Source organism: Sarcophilus harrisii, chromosome 1, assembly GCF_902635505.1.
Source record: "Sarcophilus harrisii chromosome 1, mSarHar1.11, whole genome shotgun sequence".
NCBI lineage: Eukaryota > Metazoa > Chordata > Mammalia > Dasyuromorphia > Dasyuridae > Sarcophilus > Sarcophilus harrisii.
The window spans coordinates 129,255,259-129,275,604 of NC_045426.1; positions in this window are offsets into that span (position 1 = coordinate 129,255,259).

Below are 20,346 nucleotides of genomic sequence, written 5' to 3' on the forward strand. Positions count from 1 at the left end.
CTCAAGAGAACTTGGATGAATGGCAAAATCATTTGAAATGGAACTTTGAAAAGGACTTTAAAGAATCACCAGGCTGTGTTGAACAAAGTGGATAGTATATAAAAAGAGGTTAACCAACAGTATTCAGATGAACAAAAGAATTTTGCAACTTTAGAAGATAGAATGATAGAGCATCTGTTTTCTAGTTTCATTATATGCTAGCTTTTTAGACATGGTAAAAATAGGTTCTTTCTAGGCACTAGAAGGATATTTAACATCTAAGTTGAACAATGTGAATTCTAGAATTTTTCATAACTAACATAGAGACCAAAGATTGTTTGTGAAAATTGTAGTAATTACTGGAAATTCCTAACACAAATCTCAGGAAGCCCAAAGGCTTTTGAGTAATCTGTTGTGGCTGTTTGTCTTTCATTCTCTTTTTAAAAATTATTAATTTTCAACATTTACTTGTTTTAAGAGTTTGATTTCCAATTTTTCTTCCTTCTCCCTTCCCCAAGATGATAATCGATCTGTTTTAGGTTATATATGTACAATCATAATAAACATATAAGAATTAGAATAAAAGAGGAAAGACAGAAGAAAAAAAATAAAAGAAGTGAAAAGAGTATACTTTTTAATCGACATTCATACTCCATAGTTTTTACTGGATGTGGATAGCATTTTCCATCATGATTGTTAGATCTTAGTATTACTGAGAAGAGCAAAATCTATCAAAGTTGATCATCTGCACAATGTTGCTGTAACTTAGCACAATGATCTCCTTGTTTGGCTCACTTCATTTAGCATCAGTTCATGTAAATCTTTTTAGGGTTTTCTGAACTTTGCTTAATCATCATTTCTTACAGAACAATATATTTCATGACATCCATATAACCATAATTTGTTTAGTCATTTTTCAAATGATGGACATCCCCTTGATTTCCAATTTTTGTTACGACAAAGAGAGCCACTATAAATATTTTTGTATGTATGGGTCTTTGTCCATTTTTTTATCTCTTTGAGATACAGACTTAGAATAATGTTGCTGGATCAAAGGATACACAGTTTTATATCTCTTTGGGCATAGTTCTGAAGTGCTCTCTAGAATAGTTGGATCAGTTCACAACACTACCAACAATGCATTAATGTTCCAAATTTCCAATATTCTCTCCAACATTTATCATTTTCCTTTTCTTTTCCTTCATTCTCAAAGAGGAACAATGAAATTAGGAAGGTCATGTTTTGACTTGTAAGTGAATTGGATTTAAGTGAGGAAAGATTGTGGAAAGTCACTAACCTCACTCTCTCCTTTGGAGCAATTTGAGGATAATTAGAAATGGTCCTGGATACAATGAGAGATCTTGCTCAGGTATTTCCCAGTTCTCAGTTTATCTGAAGCAATACCCATTCTGTCAGTCAAAGGGAAAGTACTTGGCATTTGGACCAACTCATTTGAATGATGTAGACAGAGTCCAAAGAGTGGACTCTTTCCTTCTTAACATCTACTTTAGCTCTCCCCCTTTAGCTTTCAGTACTTGCTTCCTGAAGATATTGATGATCACATCATAATTCATTAATTTATTGAATAAAAATGTATTAAGCACTTACTATGGAGAAAAAACTGTGATCTTAAATATTGGAGGAGGAGATATACATTTTTATTAGGCACAGTCTCTGCTTTGCAATCTTATGAGTTGCAAATAACTCAAATATACTATATTACATAATAGAACTAAACAAAAAATACTACATGAAGACTAAGAATAGACTTTTCTTACTTAGCAAGGGAAGGTTTCATGGAATATGCAGCATTTGAGATAGACTAGAAAATAACAGGTAGATGAGGAGAAAGAATATAAAACATTTTAGGTCTAGCAAAGAGTGTGAGCAAAAGAATGGAGGTGAGAAAATGCAGACATATTCAGGAGGCAGAAAAAAGTACATTTTGAATGAATGATAGAGGGCCTTGGAAGGAAATATTATGAGAGAAGTCTAGAAAGCAGTATGGAATCAGATTGTGGAGGTTCTTGGCCATCTGATAAAGGGTTTTAAACTTTATGGGTAGGAAATAGAGAGCCTTTTTCAAAAAAGCTAGGTGGCATAGTTTTTAGTTGAAATTTGGTCTCAGATGACCTTGAGCAAGTCACTTGTTTGCCTCATCTGTAAGATGAGCTAGAGAAGGAATAGGCAAACTACTCCAGAATCTCTGCCAAGAAAACCCCAAATATGGTGATAGACAGTTGGACATGGCTGAAGATAATCAAACAACAAGAACAATAGAGAGCCAGTGAACATTTTTAAACCTGGAAATGACAACTAAATATGGGTGTATTATTTCTGATTATTACTGACTAGAGAATGCTTCACAGAGCATGCTTCCTTCTCGGTCCTTTCTGGTCACATATTTTTACATGGGTTACATATGCGGTATCAGTGCTGAAAGTCTTGATGCAACAATGTCTAGGGAGTACTTTAGTACCTGTGATGGTGGCTAGAGAAAGCCACTACATCAGAGATAACTAATCATTGAGGCAGAAAGAGCTATACACTAAAGAAACTTTAAAAAGGAGTTTTTAATCTGTCTAGATCTATCTTTCCTTATTAACAATAGCAGCAACAATTGGAGAAGGAATAGTAAACCACTCCAGTATTTTTGCAAAGAAAACCCCAAAATGGGATCACAATGAGTCAGATATCAATAGTAACAATTACTGTAGCTGGAATTTACATAGTACCATAGGATTTGAAAAGCATTTTACATGTTACTTCATTTGATCCTCTAAAGAATCTGTTCCTCCATCAATTCATTTTTTCCAACTGTCAAGAATTTCAGTATTTTTCAAGTCCTTTCCAGTATGCAGGACACTGTGGCAAACTGTTCACATATGGTAGCTTATATATGGATATAAAGATTCAAGTATCTTTCTTCAAGACACTTATTAGTTGTGTGAACTCAGTTTCCTCCTTGGTTAAATAAAAATATAATAGACTTTACACAGCTAGGTGGTACCCAGATAAAGCACCAGAATCAAAAAGACTCATCTTTATGAATTCATATCTGGCCTCAGACATTCATTAGTTGTGTGACCCTGGGCAAGTCTCTTAATTATTCTCAGAAGATAGCAATAGACCTAGATGAGTTTGACAATAGAGCACAAATTCCAGCTATCTCTCTTACTTTGTTCTGTTTTCCTGAGCACAAGTGATCAAATGGTAATTCTAAGAGAAACAATTTCAGTTTTGGAGGTAACTTTCTGAGTTGGAAAGTCTGGAAATTCATGATTTCTTTAGTTGAAGCTACCTGGCATCAGGAGGAGTGTCTGGATCAGAGAAGAGTTCAGTTCTTTCCTTTGTGTTCAGCCAACATGGACTTTGAGGAATCAATGCAGAGCCAAGTCATAGATAATATGACTGTATTCTTTTTAGGAGTGGTAATGGAGAAAGTGGAGATGAAGGACTGGCTGGGAGATGTTGTTCAGGGGACTGAGAATGAGCCCTCATTATTTGCTCAGAAAATTTAGATATTCCACTGTTTCATTCTTAGGGTTTGCTTTGAATGTTTGATGCTTTTTTCAAATATGAGTTTTTCTTGGCTTTCTGTATATATTAAAATATACCTTCTGCTGCTGTCTGTATATATTAAAATACTTGTGTTTTTATTTAATGAGGCTTCCCATTTCCACCACCTTGAGAGAAAAGGGATTAAGATAATCATTCTTGGAGGGTAGCAGTAGGCAGACAGAAACAGCTATGTGTCTGGGCACATAGTTATCACTGACCAGTTTTTTCATTCTTGATTCTCTCTTCATTTCATATCTTTCTGTAAGATTTTCTTAATAAAGAGAATATCTCAGCAAGATTCCAGGATTTGATTTTAATGTTTTTTATTCTAATTTTGCCTTTGCTCTTGACTCTTTGGTCGGACAGTTCTTAGGGTTTGCTTTTGAATGTTTGATGATTTTTTTCAAGCTGGATCTGTATTCTTGGCTTTGAGTAATCTGCATTTCCCATTCTGCTAGAGAATATACATAGTTAAAATATCTGCATTGTTTTTAATGAGGTCTCCCACTTCCACCGAGGATAAAATTTGATAGCAAGGAAATTAAGGCAATTATTCTCAGAAGGCAGCAGTAAACAGATAGAAAAAGCTATGTATCTGGGCACACATGTTATCATTGACCAGTTTAAAGTATTTTGAATATTTTAAAAATCCCTGAGGAGGTTGCTAATATGTGGATATGGACATACATAACTCAACCAAGGAAACATCTGTAAGCTGAACCCCCAGATACTTCTTCCACATAAGACTTGTCACAGTAAAGCACACTGATGGAGATAGAATGAAAGACATGTTAGGATCCTAGACCACAGAGCCATGCTTATTCTCATGTTAAAAATTCTTTCAACTTTTTCTTCCCTAGTAATGATTCTCTTAGTTTTGGCAGATTCATTGACCCAATCTGACTAGCATCAGTAATGTTTCTTGACTCCTTATTCCTTTAACAAGACTCATTAATTAACCTCTGAAAAAAAGTGAGTTTCCTTTGAGGAATCTCTGCACTTAATCCCAAACACTGTTCTTTATACTGTTTAACAAAATGTTGGTCTGCTAGCAATGAAAAAAGTGAGTGTGGTATGATTCATGGCATCCTGGTCCTCACATACAAAGCCTCATATAAGAATCTCAGAATTATTATTAGAATAGGGAAGTTGGTGCTTTGTCCTTGATCATTTTTAAATTGTTTCTGCCACTTCATAAGTGCATTTGGGGTTTTCTTGGCAGATACTAGAGTGGTACGCCATTTTCTTCTCTAGCTTATTTGATAGATGGGAAGCTGAGGCAAACAGGGTTCAATAAGTTGCTTAAGGTCACACAGCTAATAAGTATCTGAAGCCAGATTTACACTTAAATCTTCTTGACTTCAGGCACTCTATCCACTGCACCACTTAATTGCTCTAGGCACTGACATCTGGAAGATATTCTTTCTCCTTTGGAGGGGAGACACTTCTTCCCATTATGGTCCAGAGATTGCTTCTCCCACAATTTGTAATCTATGGCTGGCCTGTATCACTGCCTATCACCCTTCTCCCCAAGTCAAACCTTAGGAAAGGTGGTAAGAAATGGGTCTCAGTCTACCAGAAAAAGAAGGCAGGATATGCTAATCCTTTAGCTGGTGCTACTGAACTCCTGGGTCACCTCTCTGGATATAATTTCCCTCATAAATGTAATAGAGAGTTCTCACTAGATGATCTTTAGGTTGCTAAATTATATAATGACATTTAGCATTTATATAATACTTTAGGGGTTACAAAGCAATTCAAAAATATTATCCCATTTTATTCTCACAATAAACCCTGTGAGACAGTTGTTATTAATATTATTCCCATTTTAACAGATAAGAAAACTGAGACTGAAAGAAATTAAATGACATGTCAAGGATTAAATCCCTGGTGTATCTGAAACTGGGTTTATATTCAGGTCTTTCTGCCTCCAGACCCATTGCATCATCTATTAGGCCACTTGACTGCCTACAAAGACAGAACTGGAGTAAGAAAGTATAGCATCCCATAGTAATAGAATGCCAGATTTCTAATCAAGAAGATAAGGATTCAAGTATCTTCCTACAAGACACGTATTAATTGTATGAATTCAGTTTCCTCCTTAGTTAAATAAAGATACAATAGACTTTAAGCAGCTAGGTAGTGCCCAGATAAAGCACCAGAAGTCAAAAAGACTCATCTTTATGAATTCATATCTGGCCTCAGACATTTATTAGTTGTATGACCCTGGGCAAGTCTCTTAATTATTCTCAGAAGGTAGCAGTAGACAGAAAGAAAAAGCTATGCATCTGGGCACATATGTTATCATTGAGCAATTTAAAGTATTTTGAATGTTTTAAAAATCCTGAGGAGGTTGTTAATATGTGGATATGGACATATATAATTTAGTTTCCTCATTTGTAAAATGAGCTAGAGAAGAAAATTGTAAACCACTCCAATATCTTTGCCAAGAAATCCCCAAATGGGGTCAAGAAAAGTCAGGAGTGAAATGACTAAACAGCAACAATAATTGCACCTATCTTATAGGCTTGTTGAAAGAATCAAATGGGATAGTATATAGGAAGTGCTTCACAATTTAAATCAATATCAATATTAAAGTTGAGTGATAGCTGGCCTCAGAGTCAGGAAAATCTAGGTGCAAGTACTACCTCTCACATTCTAACTCTGAAACTTTAGGCAGATCATCTATCCTCTCAGTTCTCTAGTTAATTCTTTCATACTCTTGGTTGAGAGAAGATGCCAATTTGTATTTATGAAGGAAGTTTCCTCACCTGGGAGTCTTCTATATCAAAGAATTCCTTGTTTCATTCCCTAATTTTATTGTTATTATTATTCATCTCAAAGTATGGCTCTCAGTGTAGATAAATGTTAGAATATAAGCCATTGCCTAACCAATAAATGGTCAAAATAGATGAACAGGCAGTTTTCAAATGAAGAAATCAAAACTCTCTAGAGGCATACGAAGAACTGCTCTAAATTACTTTTGATCAGAGAAAAGCAAATTAAAACAACTCTGAGGAATCACCTCACACCTATCAGACTGGTTAATATGACAAGAAAGGAAAATGATAAATGTTGGAGAGGATGTGGGACAATTGGATCACTTAATATGCTGCTGGTAAAGTTGTGAATTGATCAACCATTCTGGAGAGCAATTTGGAACTTTGCCTGAAGGGCAACCAAACTGAGCATACCCTTTGGCCCAGCAATACCAGTACTAGTCTATATCCCAAGAGATTATAAAAAGAGAAAAAGGACCTACATGGGCAAAAAATATTTATAGCATCCCTTTTTGTGGTGGCAAAATATTGGAAATTGAAGGCATGCCTATTAATTGGATAATGGCCGAACCACCCATGGCATATAAATGTAGTGGAATATTATTGTGCAATAAGAAATGATGAATAGACAGATTTCAGGAAAACCTGAAAAGACTTCTATGAATTGATGCAAAATTAAATGAACAGAACCAGGAAAATAAGGTACACAATATCAACAACATTGTGTGATGATCATGAGTCATAATGATAACTTAGCTCTTCTCAGCACTACGACTCAAGACAAATACACAGGATTCATGGAGGAAAACATTATTGATATCCAGATAAAAGAACTGATAGATTCTGAATGCAGATTGAAGCATATATATTTTTAAATTTACTATGTTCTCCCTAATTTTTTTCCCTTTTGACCTGTTTCTTCTTTCACTATTACGACTAATACAGAAATATGTATTGTGTGATAGCACATATATAACAATATAAAGCTACCTACCATTTTTCAGAAAAGGGCAGGAGAGGGAAAGAAAGAGAAAAATCTGGAACTCAAAATCTTATAAAACTGAATGGTAAAAATTTTCTTGACATGTTACTGGGGGAAAATAGAAAATACTCCTTTAAAAAAAAGAAGTGGGTATGCAAAAACCCAGTCTAGTACATCTCCCTGATCTACATTTTCTAATTGACAGACCTCAGACAGATAGGTCTTCCCTTTGGATCCATTCTAAACCCATGCAGATACAGAGAGAATAGAATTTTGAATGGTCTTGGGAGAGGGGATAGTAAGGGGTAATCCATCACCATAGTATTACTCAGGTTTCAAGAAAAACTCAGAATTTCAATGACTTGACATGAAGTGTGACTGAATAAGAGAAACCATCCTAATCCACTGTTCACCACTGTGACTGAGAATAGTTTCTGACAGAAGATGTAGGAGATACTGGCTTACAAATGTAGCATGGATTTAATTTACATTTTACAATTTACATAGTACTATGTTCCTGGCACTGTGTTAAATATTTTGCAAATATCTCATTTGATCCTTACAAAAATCTTGGGAGGTAGCTATTAATAGAAATCCCCATTTTGTTGTTGTTCAGTCATTTCCATTATGTCTGATTTTTCATGACCCCATTTTTGGTTTTCTTGGAAAAGATATTGGAGTAGTTTGCCATTTCCTTCTGTAGTTCATTTTGGAGATAAATTGAGGCAAACAGAGTTAAGTGACTTGTCCAGAATCACATAGTTAGTAAGTGTCTGAGACCAGATTTGTACTCAGGAAGGTAAATCTTTTTGATCCCAGGCCCAATGCTATATATATGTATGTATTATATATATAATTCTCTGTACCACTGAAAGTGAGAATAAATAACTTGCCCAAAGATACAGTATTAGTGAGTGTTTGAGGCTGGATTTGAGCTTGGGTCTTCCTAAGCCCCCTAGATATCTCACATAGATTCTTGGACAACAGACAAAGTCAACCTCAGGAAAGAAAGAGAAGATTCTCCCTGCCTTTTATTACCATTTATTTATTTATCCTTTCCAATTTTACCAGAAGGAACCTGAATTATGTGGTCTATCCTGTCCTACACATTGAGGTTCTCTCTGTAGTTCTATTTCAGTTTCTTATTCCAGTTTTCCTGCCTTATTCTTTTCCTTTATCAACTGTTTTGTTTTTGGAAAAGAATTAAAATGCTCCTAGAGGCACATTTTCAAAACCCATACCAGACTGGAGCAATCATAAGTATGCTCTGGCTCTCAACAAGGCTAATTGAGTTTTCTGAGTGGCACTTGAGGGTGGAATTGAGAGGACACTTGGCTCAGTGTAGAGAGTGCTACATGGGACATTGGTGGACCTGGCCTGGAATCCAAGCTTTGCTACTCAGTACCTATTACATTAGGGAAAACCACTTAATCTCTCAGGGCCTTGAAAGCACAGTATAAATGCCAATTATGATTATTAATTTTCCCCCATGGCTTTTCCAGATAGGAGTTTGATGGATGAAGGGCCAGCCTTAGAGTTAGAAAAGTACGATGCCAAACTTGCCTGTGACAAATGCTAACTATGTGACCCTGGGTAATCCACTTAACCCCTTAATGCCCTAAACAAATATCTATTGATCAACTCTGATAGACTTGGTTCTTTTCAACAATGAGGTCATTCAGGGCAATTCCAAGAGACTTGTGATGGAGAGAGCCATCTGCATCCAAAAAGAGGACTATGAAGATGAATGTGTATTACAACATAGTATTTTCACCTTTTTTATTGTTGCTTCCTTGCTTTTTTTTTCTTTCTCATTTTTCCCCCTTTGAGCTGATTTTTCTTGTGCAGCATGATAAATGTAGAAATATATATGTATGTATGTATATATATGAACTGAACATGTTTAACATAAATTGATTACTTGCTGTCTGGTGTGGGAGTGAGGGGAAGGCAAGGAGAAAAATTTGAAACACAAAGTTTTGCAAGTGTGAATGTTGAAAACTATTTTTGCATGTATTTTGAAAATAAAAAACTATTATAAAAATAAAATAAAACTTTTGCATAAAAAATAACAAAACTAATTATCTTGGGATCATAAGTCATAAAAGAATTATTTCCCTATATTGGTGGAGAAAGTTTCTGCATTAAGGGCTCCTTCTAGTTCTGAATAAATGAGTAGAAGTAGTTTGAGAAGCTTTCAATAGAAGAATTTTTTTCTAAAACAAATTTAAACTTTTTTTTTATTAGTTGGAGGTCATTTCCTGCTCAGTCTTTGTCCCTGTGAGGCACAGCACAAAATAAATAAATAGATAGAAGACTTTTGTGAATAGCAAAATAGATTTGGAGTCATAAAGATCTGACTTTAATGTTGCCATTGTTTATTAGCCAGGTGACTAAATGTTCAAACCCTTGCTTAATTCATTTAGCTTCCCTCTGCCTCAGTTTCCTCATCTGCAAAATGGAGATAAGAATAGCACCTATTTGACAGGATTATTAAAAAGATTTAATGAAATGATTTATGTAAAGCAAACCTTAAAGCACTATATAGCTATTAGCATGCTTATTATTGATATTATTATTAATTATCATTATTTCTTTGGTAGTTCTGCCTTTTTGTCTTCAGGCATTAAATTTCAATCTGCAATTGCTTTCTCAGGACCCAGTATTGTAATTCTAAGTAAATCTCTAGTTTTTGCAAATTGTGCTGCTGATTACCACTCCTTACCCTGCATAGGGGATCATGGTATAACAGAGAGCTGAAGGCATGGACATATCCAAACAACCCTCCCCTGATTTTTCTCCTTGCCCTAGTGTGAAGAGGGCAGCAGACCAAATGCTGAAATGCCAGAAAAATTGTGGTCACCCAGGAAATAGCTCCTCTGATTGGCCAGGTCTGTAAAGTAAAGGTAAGGATATTATGCCATTTTAAATATGGTTTATAAATAGCAGTCAAACACTCTGGGCAGGATCTTTATGTGAAAGGATTATTGTACCTTTTTGGGTGCTTTCAAGTTGGTCTAAATTTGACCACATACCTTACACTATCAAGCAGGCATGCGAGAACAATCTCTCAGAAATGCCCTGCTGGTCATGTCTTCTGGCTTAATTATATCAGGGAAGCACCCCCATGGCAGACTGTCATTGCATTATTGCCATAGCGGTGACTGCATATGCCTGAGCTGCCTGCGATTTCTAGGTGATTCACTTTAGAGAGCTGTACTCACATGCTACATAGGAAAGTCACTTCATGAATTCTACTTGTCCTCTTGCTACAAAATCAAATGGGTCTTCATCAAAGTTCAGTGAAGCAATTTATTTATTAATCATTAATGTAATCATTTTATAACTACCATCTGAGATGATGATACCAAGAGCCTTGAAAGAGCTGGCAGCCTTTAGCATTCTTGCTTGTTGGTTTTTTTTTAAATATTTATTTATTTATTTTTTTTTATTATAATAACTTTTTTATTGACAGAACCCATGCCAGGGTAATTTTTTACAACATTATCCCTTGCACTCACTTCTGTTCCGATTTTTCCCCTCTCTCCCTCCACCCCCTCCCCTAGATGGCAAGCAGTCCTATATATGTTAAATATGTCGCAGTATATCCTAGATACAATATATGTGTGCAGGACCGAACAGTTTAGAGATCAAAAAATTTTAAGAAATCATATAATTCTCCCTCCAGAAAAAAACAGTAGATAAGAATTCCCTTTCCTGGGGCTATGGTATACAGCTGGACAGACAAGTCATAAAGCTTCTCCATCAGCACATATATCTTGGACACACATTGCAAATGGACAGGAAGGAGAAGAGTGGGAAGAACCCGGGAAGAAAAACAAAAATGCAAACAGTTTACATTCATTTCCCAGTGTTCTTTCTTTGGGTGTAGCTGCTTCTGTCCATCATTGATCAATTGAAACTGAATTAGGTCTCTTTGTCAAAGAAATCCACTTCCATCAGAATACATCTTCATACAGTATAGTTGTTGAAGTATATAATGATCTCCTGGTTCTGCTCATTTCACTTAGCATCAGGTCATGTAATTCTCTCCAAGCCTCTCTGTATTCATCCTAGCATTCTTGCTTGTTATTGGTCCTCCTTTCATATATGGGTTGGATTCTAAGATTGGGTGATTCTCAACATTTGCTAAAATGCTTTCAGATTCTGAAACTGTACCTTTTAAGAAGGCATAAGAAGTTGAGAAGATATGCACTGACCACATCAAGACCTTAAGGGGACATTAATGGTTTTACTTCCATTCCTAATTCCATTCTATTAAGACTAATTAGATGTTCGTTAATTTGAGGAGATCTTAAGAAAATTGTGATGTCTTTATTTTTTGTGTTCTTTCCTTTCCTGAGGGTGTTCTTTTGTTCCTAAGAATCCATTTCTCTTATAAATTCCAAGAGTATCTAGAATTCCCCATACCCAAACAGGAATAGAACATGTGAATATTGGTGAATAGAGGTTATTAAAAGAATTCCTGCAGGGAACAATTTAAAAAAAAAAAACTTGGGAAAAGAGATCCTGGGGTCCAAATCATGGTTCCAGACAGTAAACAGTCTTATTTAGAGTCAAGCTAGAGTTCACAGGATGACCAATATCAAAGGGGAAAGTAAGAAATGAAAGAAAATTGCATCAGCCTTCTGAGCTGAGCAAGACCAAATGGATAACACAAGAATAACACAGAAGTGAGCACTAGGCCATGGATAGATTATATTGTTTGCTCTGCTGGGGGAAGAACCATGATAGCCACACTCCTCTTTTTCCTTTAATTGTTCTGTCATTTCTGGACTTCTATTATAGGACCATGAAAGAGGAGAGCATATGAAATTTGTACCATCCCTGAGATTTAAAGTCCAAGGGCATCCCTTGAAGAAGTGAAAATTTAATTGTAGGGATGAATTGAGTGATGAGTTGAGTTACTCTCTTTTTTTTCCTGGATGATAGGAAATGTGTTGTTGTTTGTTCTTCATTTTCAAAGAGTACCAATGACATCACAGGGAAGTGGATTTTAGTGAATTAGAGCTGCACAAAGTTGTCATCCCTACTTTCTCTTCTTCTTCTCTTTTTCTTCTCTTCTACATCTCTTTAATTTTATCCATTTGCAAGACAAAAGTCTTAATAATGTGATGTCCCAGAATATAGTGGATGATCTTGGTATCCTCTATGTCTGTTCAAGCTCAAAGATCCTGATTCAGCCACCTTTGTGACCTTTGAAAGAAATTGTTCTCATCCACCCATTTCATTGAGAGAAGTTTTCATATACTTGGGGTAGACATTCCATTAACTCACAGATAGGTTTATGGCCTATCAGTTACCCTCACTCTGGTTTAAGCCTGTCTGCTGAAACATTTTCCAGGAAGGTGACTGCTTTGTATACTACAGCTTCTTGGAACTACAGGTGAGAACTGAGTGCCAGGTGGACAAGAAAGATAGATGATCAGCCCTGAAAAGATAATAAGAAATGTGAAATAATAACATCTACTTATGAAGTCTTTTCCTTCTCCTTAGTGGAGAAAGGGGGGATTCAAATGGATTATTTTTAAGGATGTCTGTAAGTGGAATAATAAAAGCCTTCCACTGATTAGGAAACTTCCCACTGATCAACAGTGATCCAGAGATTGTGGAATGGATGAATAAGTTTCAGCCAGAACTCTCATGTGGATCAATCCCATTAAAAAAAAAAAGCATTGTGTTTTTGAAAGGTCATCCTTGTTTTAGAAATACAGTTTAGAGATCAGTCTTAGCTCTATGGGCAGCTGTAACTTTTAAATACCCCTATTTGCCCTAATATTGCCTCAAGCTATTTCCTTGTATTTCCTTCTTTTTTTTTAACCACCAAACTCTTGAAAAAAAAAACTGTCTATATACATTGCTTCTTCTATTTTACTTCTTAGCAACATCTCAATCCCTTGACATCTGGCTTCTGTACAAATGACATAATCAAAGCTTCTCTCTCCAAAATCACCAATGATCTTTTTATTGCTAAATCCAATGGCCTTTTTCTCAGACATTGATCTGTGTTGACTTCATTCTATCATCTGACATTGCTAACCATACCCTCTTCTGATTATTCTCTATTTTCTCTTCTTCCTAGAGGCAGTTAGGAGGTACAGTGAAACAAGTCCTGAGCCTAGAATCAGGAAGACAAGTTCAAATTCCATTCCAGATACATGTTAGTCATGTGACCTTGGGCAGTCACATAACCTCTACTTACCTCAGTTTCCTTATATATAAAGCATGCATAAGTATAGCATCTATCTCTCAGGTTTGTTATGACGGTCAAGTGAAATCACTTAGCATACTGCTTAACACATAGTAGATACTATATAAATGCTATTATAATTATTATTTTAAATATCTATTATATATTATTATTGTAACTGTATAAATAGCTATCATCATCATCATTATTATTCCTTGGGTTTTTAATGACACTGCCCTGGCATGATTCTCTTTCTATTTGATCTACTTTGTCTTTCACAATGAATGTCCCACTATGGGACAGCACCATCACTTCCCTATAAATCACAAGGTTAAACTGGTATGCTTTCAGATTTTACCCTTTGCTTCTTGGAACCCCTAGTTCCCTTTAGGACACGCTTATTGCTATTTCAGTAGGTATGAGTATCACCATAAACAAAAGTGATTATTCCCTTCAACAACTTTATTCAAGTCAAATTATATTAATATGAACATCAAGAGCAGCCTGGAAGAGAACAGAAGCCACAAAAGAACATCTTGTTGGCCATGTGTAAAAATGGCGGACATGGTCCCTCTTGCTTATTATGATAAAAGAAGACTTTTAAATCTTTTTTAGACTTTTTATCTAATAAAGCTCACTCTCTGAGTCAATGTTCAGCTGCCTAATTGAACCAGGAATGTGAAAATAAAAATAACATTTTTCAATAGTATGTTTTAACTTGTCATACTTTAAGGTTGGTATTTTTATGAAAAGAAAAAGAGTCATTCCAGTGGAATGATTACATTGTGGAGAAAGCTAAAGTTATAATGCTTTGCGAGTATTTACCTAGAAATGCTCTACCAGTTGACCAAATACCCAAAATATTGTTGTTGTTGTTCAGTTGTATCTGGCTCTTTATGATCCCATTTAGAATTTTCTTGAAAAATATTCTGAAGTGACTTGTCATTTCTTTTCTTTTTTTTTTTTGCTCAGGCAATTGGGGTTAAGTGACTTGCCCAGGGTCACACAGCTAGGAAGTGTTAAGTGTCTGAGATCAAACTTTAACCTGATTTCCTGACTCTATCCACTGTGCCACCTAGCTGTCCTTTGTCATGTCCTCTTGCAGCTTATTTTGCAGATGAGAAAACAGAGGCTTACCAATGGTCACATATGAGGCTAGTAAATGTCTGAGGCCAGAAGATGGCAAAGAAGGCACACAAAACGTTCTAAGCTCCTCTCATACTCTCATTACTAATTTTTAAAATCAGCCTCAAAAATAGTGCTTGACTGGTAAAATTCATGAAGATTGGTAGTACAACAACTTACCAGTTGAAGATAATCAGGAAGATCACCAGAAAAGGTTTGTCCTAAGGGGCGGGAACACAGGCAGGGATAGAAATGGGAGGGGGGAGGAGAGGGGTAGTTGGCCTCCGTGGCTGGAAGGTTTACAGAGAGCTCTCTGCCATAGGCTGATTGCTTCTGTTGTGGAGTAGTGGACCAGCAGAGAAATTAAAGTCTATGGTAGAGGGTACTCTGAAGGATGCCAGAGGCTAACAGGATCTGACTGTAACCACCCAGAACTAGAAGTGACTCAGGGCAGACCATAACACAGCTCTGCAACTGCATTCTGCATCTAGGAGCTTTGGGCGGGGGAGAGTCATAAATCTGCATGGCAGGGGGGCATAGCCTGGGTCAGCCTCTAATATGCACAGTGAGGGGCTCAGCCTGAGGCAGAGGGAACTATGCTCCCCAGTCAGAGACACTTCTGTTGCCATGAGGGGTAGGGCAACTGCTAATACTCAAAGTGGGCTTTTGTCGGGGGAGGGAGGTTTGGGGGGTTGGTGGGACAGTGATACTTTTACTCTCAGCCTTTAGCCCCAAGGCAGTTGCTAATCATCACAGCGGGCTCCTTGCAGGGCACTTCAGCAATTGGGCTATGATACCCAGGCCCAGGCCTAGTAACTTCTAGGGTGGAGCGTTTCCCAGAGCATTCCCACAGCTTGGCCGCTCTCTGCAGCCCATAGACAGGACAGCTACTGTCTATATACCTATTCCTGCTCTGTGGAGGAAGCTGGTAACCTCCTTGCCCTGAAGGCAGACCCTAAAGGCTTTAAAAAAATGAGTAAAAAAATCAAACGGACAATCAATAGCTTCTATACAGAAAGAGAGCAGGTTTTCAACCTGAGGAGACTAATAGCAGACAGTCTCCAGACAATACCCCAAAGGGCTATGTAACCTGATCCCCCATACAAAAGGCTCTCCTAGAAGAAACTATAAAAAATCTTAAAAGAGAACTAGAAGAAAAATGGGGAAAGGAAAGAGAAGAGCAACAACTTCCTGAAATGTGAATTAGAAAAGATAAAGAACTCCCAGGAAGTGCAGGGAAACAGAATTTGTGAATTGGAAAAAGAAAATAACTCAGTAAAAAAAAAATAGTGAAATGGAAAAAAATTCCATAGAGCAAAACAATTCATTTAAAAACTCAATTGGACATATACAAAAAGAAGTAAAAAAAAAGCTAGTGAAGAAAATAACTCATTAAAAATCAGAACTGAATAGAAATGAATGATTCATTGAGATATCAAGAATCATTCAAGCAAAACCAAAAAATGAAAAACTAGAAAAAATGTTAAATATCTACTTGGAAAAACAACAGACCTGAAAAATAGATTTAGGAGAGATAATCTGAGGACTTCCCGAAAATTATGATGAAAAAAAGAGCTTAGAGACAATTTTACAGGAAATCATCAAAAAGAACTGCCCACGTGTAATAGAATGAGAAGGTAAAATAGGCATTGAAAGAATTCATCGAACACCTTCTGAAAAAGACCCTAAAATAAAAATTCCAAGGAATATTGTGGCAAAATTTCAGAACTATCAAACTAAGGAAAATATATTACAAGTAGCCAGAAAAAAAATTCAAATACCAACGTGCCACAATAAGGATCACTCAAAATCTGGCTGCTTCCACATTAAAAAAAACAAAAGAACTTGGAATCAAAATAATAAACTCCCGCTGAGCATTTTTTAGGAAAAGATGGACATTTAATGAAACAGAAAGAATTTATTTGTTTCTAAGGAAAAAAAAAGATTTAAAAAAAATTTGATCTCAACCGCCTCAATAGGAGAAAAAAGGTAAAAAACTCTTGAGAACTATATTTCTGTTGTGGATATACATAAAAACCAATTATAATTTATTTTACGTATAACATTAAAAGGGAAGAAATGGAAAGGGGAATGTAAAAAAGGAAAAAGGGAAAAAAGAAAACATCCCCGGAGGCAAAACCTATCTATCTGGGAAACGGAGGGGAAACATTGTTGAATCTTACCTCTTAAGTTGCTCAAAAGAAAATAATTGTTTTTGTTTTTGGGAAAAACTTTTCCCTCATTAAAAAGGGAGAGGAAAACATAATAAAAGGAAGGGTAAAAAGGGAAGATTCAAAGGGGGAAAATCCTAAGAGGGAACTCGTATAAAGGGGCCCATAATTTAAACAAAGAAAAGGGGGCAAGAAAAAAAAAACAATCCAGGGATAAAAAATAGGAAAACAAATTTTAATTTTAACCATAAATTAATTTGGAAAACCCCCATAAAAAGGGCAATAAACTGGATCAAAAATAAAAAAAAGGTTTAAGAAACACATTCAAAAGGGAATACATACAAATAAAGGTAAAACACAAAATCTATTATTTAGGTGAAGTCAAAAAGCAGGGGGTAGTTATTCTTTTAGATCAAGCAAAGCAAAATTGTCTAATTAAAAGAATGGAAGGAAACTATATCTTGCTAAAAGGATAGCATAACAATGAAGCAATATCAATACCAAAATATACACCAGTGGCATAACATCTAACTTCCTAAAGGAAATTAAAGATTTGCAAGAAGAAATAGACCCCAAAACTATAATGGGGATCTAACCTTGCACTCTCAAAATTAGATAAATCAAACCCAAAAAACAAATAAAAAAAATTAAGGAGGTAAATAGAATATTGAAAAATTAGACAAGATAGATCTTTGGGAAAAACTGAATGGTGACAGAAAGGAATATACTTTTTTTTCAGCAGTTTATGGAACCTAACAAAATTGACCATGTTTGGACCAAAAGGCCTCAAAATTAAATAGGAAGGCAGAAATAGAAAATTCTTTCTTTTCAGATCATGATGCAAAAACAACAACAATAAAATTTGGGGAAAAGACCAAAACCTAATTGGAAATTAAATTTTAATTTCAAAATTTTGATGAGACATCATACCAAAATTTGTGGGATGCAGCCAAAGTGGTAATAAGAGGGAATTTTATATATTTAGAGGCTTACTTGAAAAAAAGAGAGAAATAGAGGATCAATGAATTGGGCTTGCAACTTAAACAGCTAGAAAAAGACCAAATTAAAAACCCCCAATCAAATATTAAACTTGAAATTCTAAAATTAAAAGAAGAAATTAATAATATTGAAAGTAAAAAAAAACTATTGAAGTAATAAATAAAACTAAGAGTTGGTTTTTAAAAAAAACAAAATAGATAAACCTTTGGAATTATTAAAAAGGAAAGAGGGAAAATCAATTTGTTAGTCTTAAAAATGAAAAAATGAAAACTTTCCCACCAATGAAAGGGGGCCATAATGGGTTATTTGCCCCCATGTTATGCCTAAATTTGATAACCTAGAAATGGATGACTACCCAAAAAATATAGGCTTCCCAGATTAATAGAAAGGAAAATTGCTTAAATAGTCCCATCTCAGAAAAAGGAAAAGCTAACAATCAATCCCTAAGAAAAAAATCCTCAGGACCAGATGGTTTACATTGAAAATTCTATAAACATTTAAAGAACAATTTATTAATCTATATAAACTATTTGAAAAAAGAGGGAATGAAGGAGTCCTACCAAATTCCTATTATGACACAGACGTGGTACTGATACCTAAACCAGGTAGGTTGAAAACAGAGAAAGAAAATTATAGACCAATCTCCTTAATGAATATTGATGCTAAAATCTTTAATAAGATATTAGCAAAAAAAATTACAGACAATCATCCCCAGGATAATACACCATGATCAAGTAGGATTTATACTAGGAATGCAGGGCTGGTTCAAAATTAGGAAAACTATTAATATAATTGACCATATTAATAACCAAATTAACAAAAACCAGATGATTATCTCAATAGATGCAGAAAAAGCATTTGATAAAATCTAACATCCATTCCTAATAAAAACACTTGAGAGGATAGGAATAAATTGACTTTTCCTTAAAATAATTAGTAGCATCTATTTAAAACCATCAGTAAGCATCATATGTAATGGGGATAAACTGGAACCATTCCCAATAAGATCAGGAGTGAAACAAGGTTGCCCACTATCACCATAACTATTCTATATTGCATTAGAAATCCTAGCTTTGGCAATAAGAGTTGAGAAAAAGATTAAAGGAATTAGAGTAGGTATTGAGGAAACCAAATTATCACTCTTTGCTGATGATATGATGGTATACTTAGAGAACTCCAGAGATTCTACTAAAAAGCTATTAGAAATAATCCAGACCTTTAGCAAAGTTGCAGGATACAAAATAAACCCACATAGGTCATCAGCATTCTTATATATCACTAACAAAATCCAACAGAGTTACAAAGAGAAATTCCATTTAAAGTAATTACTGATAGTATAAAATATTTAGGAATCTATCTGCCAAGGGAAAAATGAGAAACTATGTGAGCAAAACTACAAAACACTTTCCACACAAATTAAGTCAGATCTAACCAATTGGAAAAATATTAAATGCTCTTGGATAGGGCGAGCAAATATGACAATACTACCTAAACTAATCTATTTATTTAGCACTATACCAATCAGACCCCAAAAAAACTATTTTAATTACCTAGAAAAAATAACAAAGTTCATATGGGAAAAAAAGGTCAAGAATTTCAAGGGAATTAATGAAAAAAAAAACCCAAATGAAGGTGGCCTAGCTGTACCAGATCTAAAATTATATTATAAAGCAGCAGTTACCAAAACTATTTGGTATTGGTGAAGAAATAGACTAGTTGATCATTGGAACAGGTTAGGTTCAAAGGATAACACAGTCAATAACTTTAATGATCTAGTGTTTGACAAACTCAAAGACCCCAACTTTGGGATAAGAATTCACTGTTTGACAAAAATTCCTGGGAAAACTGGAAATTATTATAGCAGAAACTTAGGCATTGACCCACACTTAACACCATACACCAAGATAAGGTCAAAATGGGTTCATGACATGGGCATAAAGAATGAGATTATAAATAAATTAGAAGAACATAGCACAGTTGACCTCTCAGACCTGTGGAAGAGGAAGGAATTTATGACCAAAGAGGAAGTAGAGATCATTATTGATCAGAAAATAGAAAATTTTGATCATGTTTTGACATGAAAAGTTTTGTACAAAACTTGAAAAGTTTTTGTACAAACAAAACTAATGCAGACAAAATTAGAAGGGAAGCAATAAACTGGGAAAACATTTTTACAGTCAAAGGTTCTGATAAAGGCCTCATTTCCAAAATATATAGAGAATTGACTCTAATTTATAAGAAATCAAGCCATTCTTCAATTGATAAATGGTCAAAGGATATGAACAGACAATTCTCAGATGAAGAAATTGAAACTATCTCTAGCCATATAAAAAGATGCTCCAAGTCATTATTAATGAGAGAAATGCAAATTAAAACAACTCTGAGATACCACTGCACACCTGTCAGATTGGCTAAGATGACAGGGAAAGATAATGCGGAATGTTGGAGGAGATGTGGGAAAACTGCGACACTGATACATTGTTGGTGGAATTGTGAATACATCCAGCCATTCTGGGGAATGATTTGGAACTATGCTTA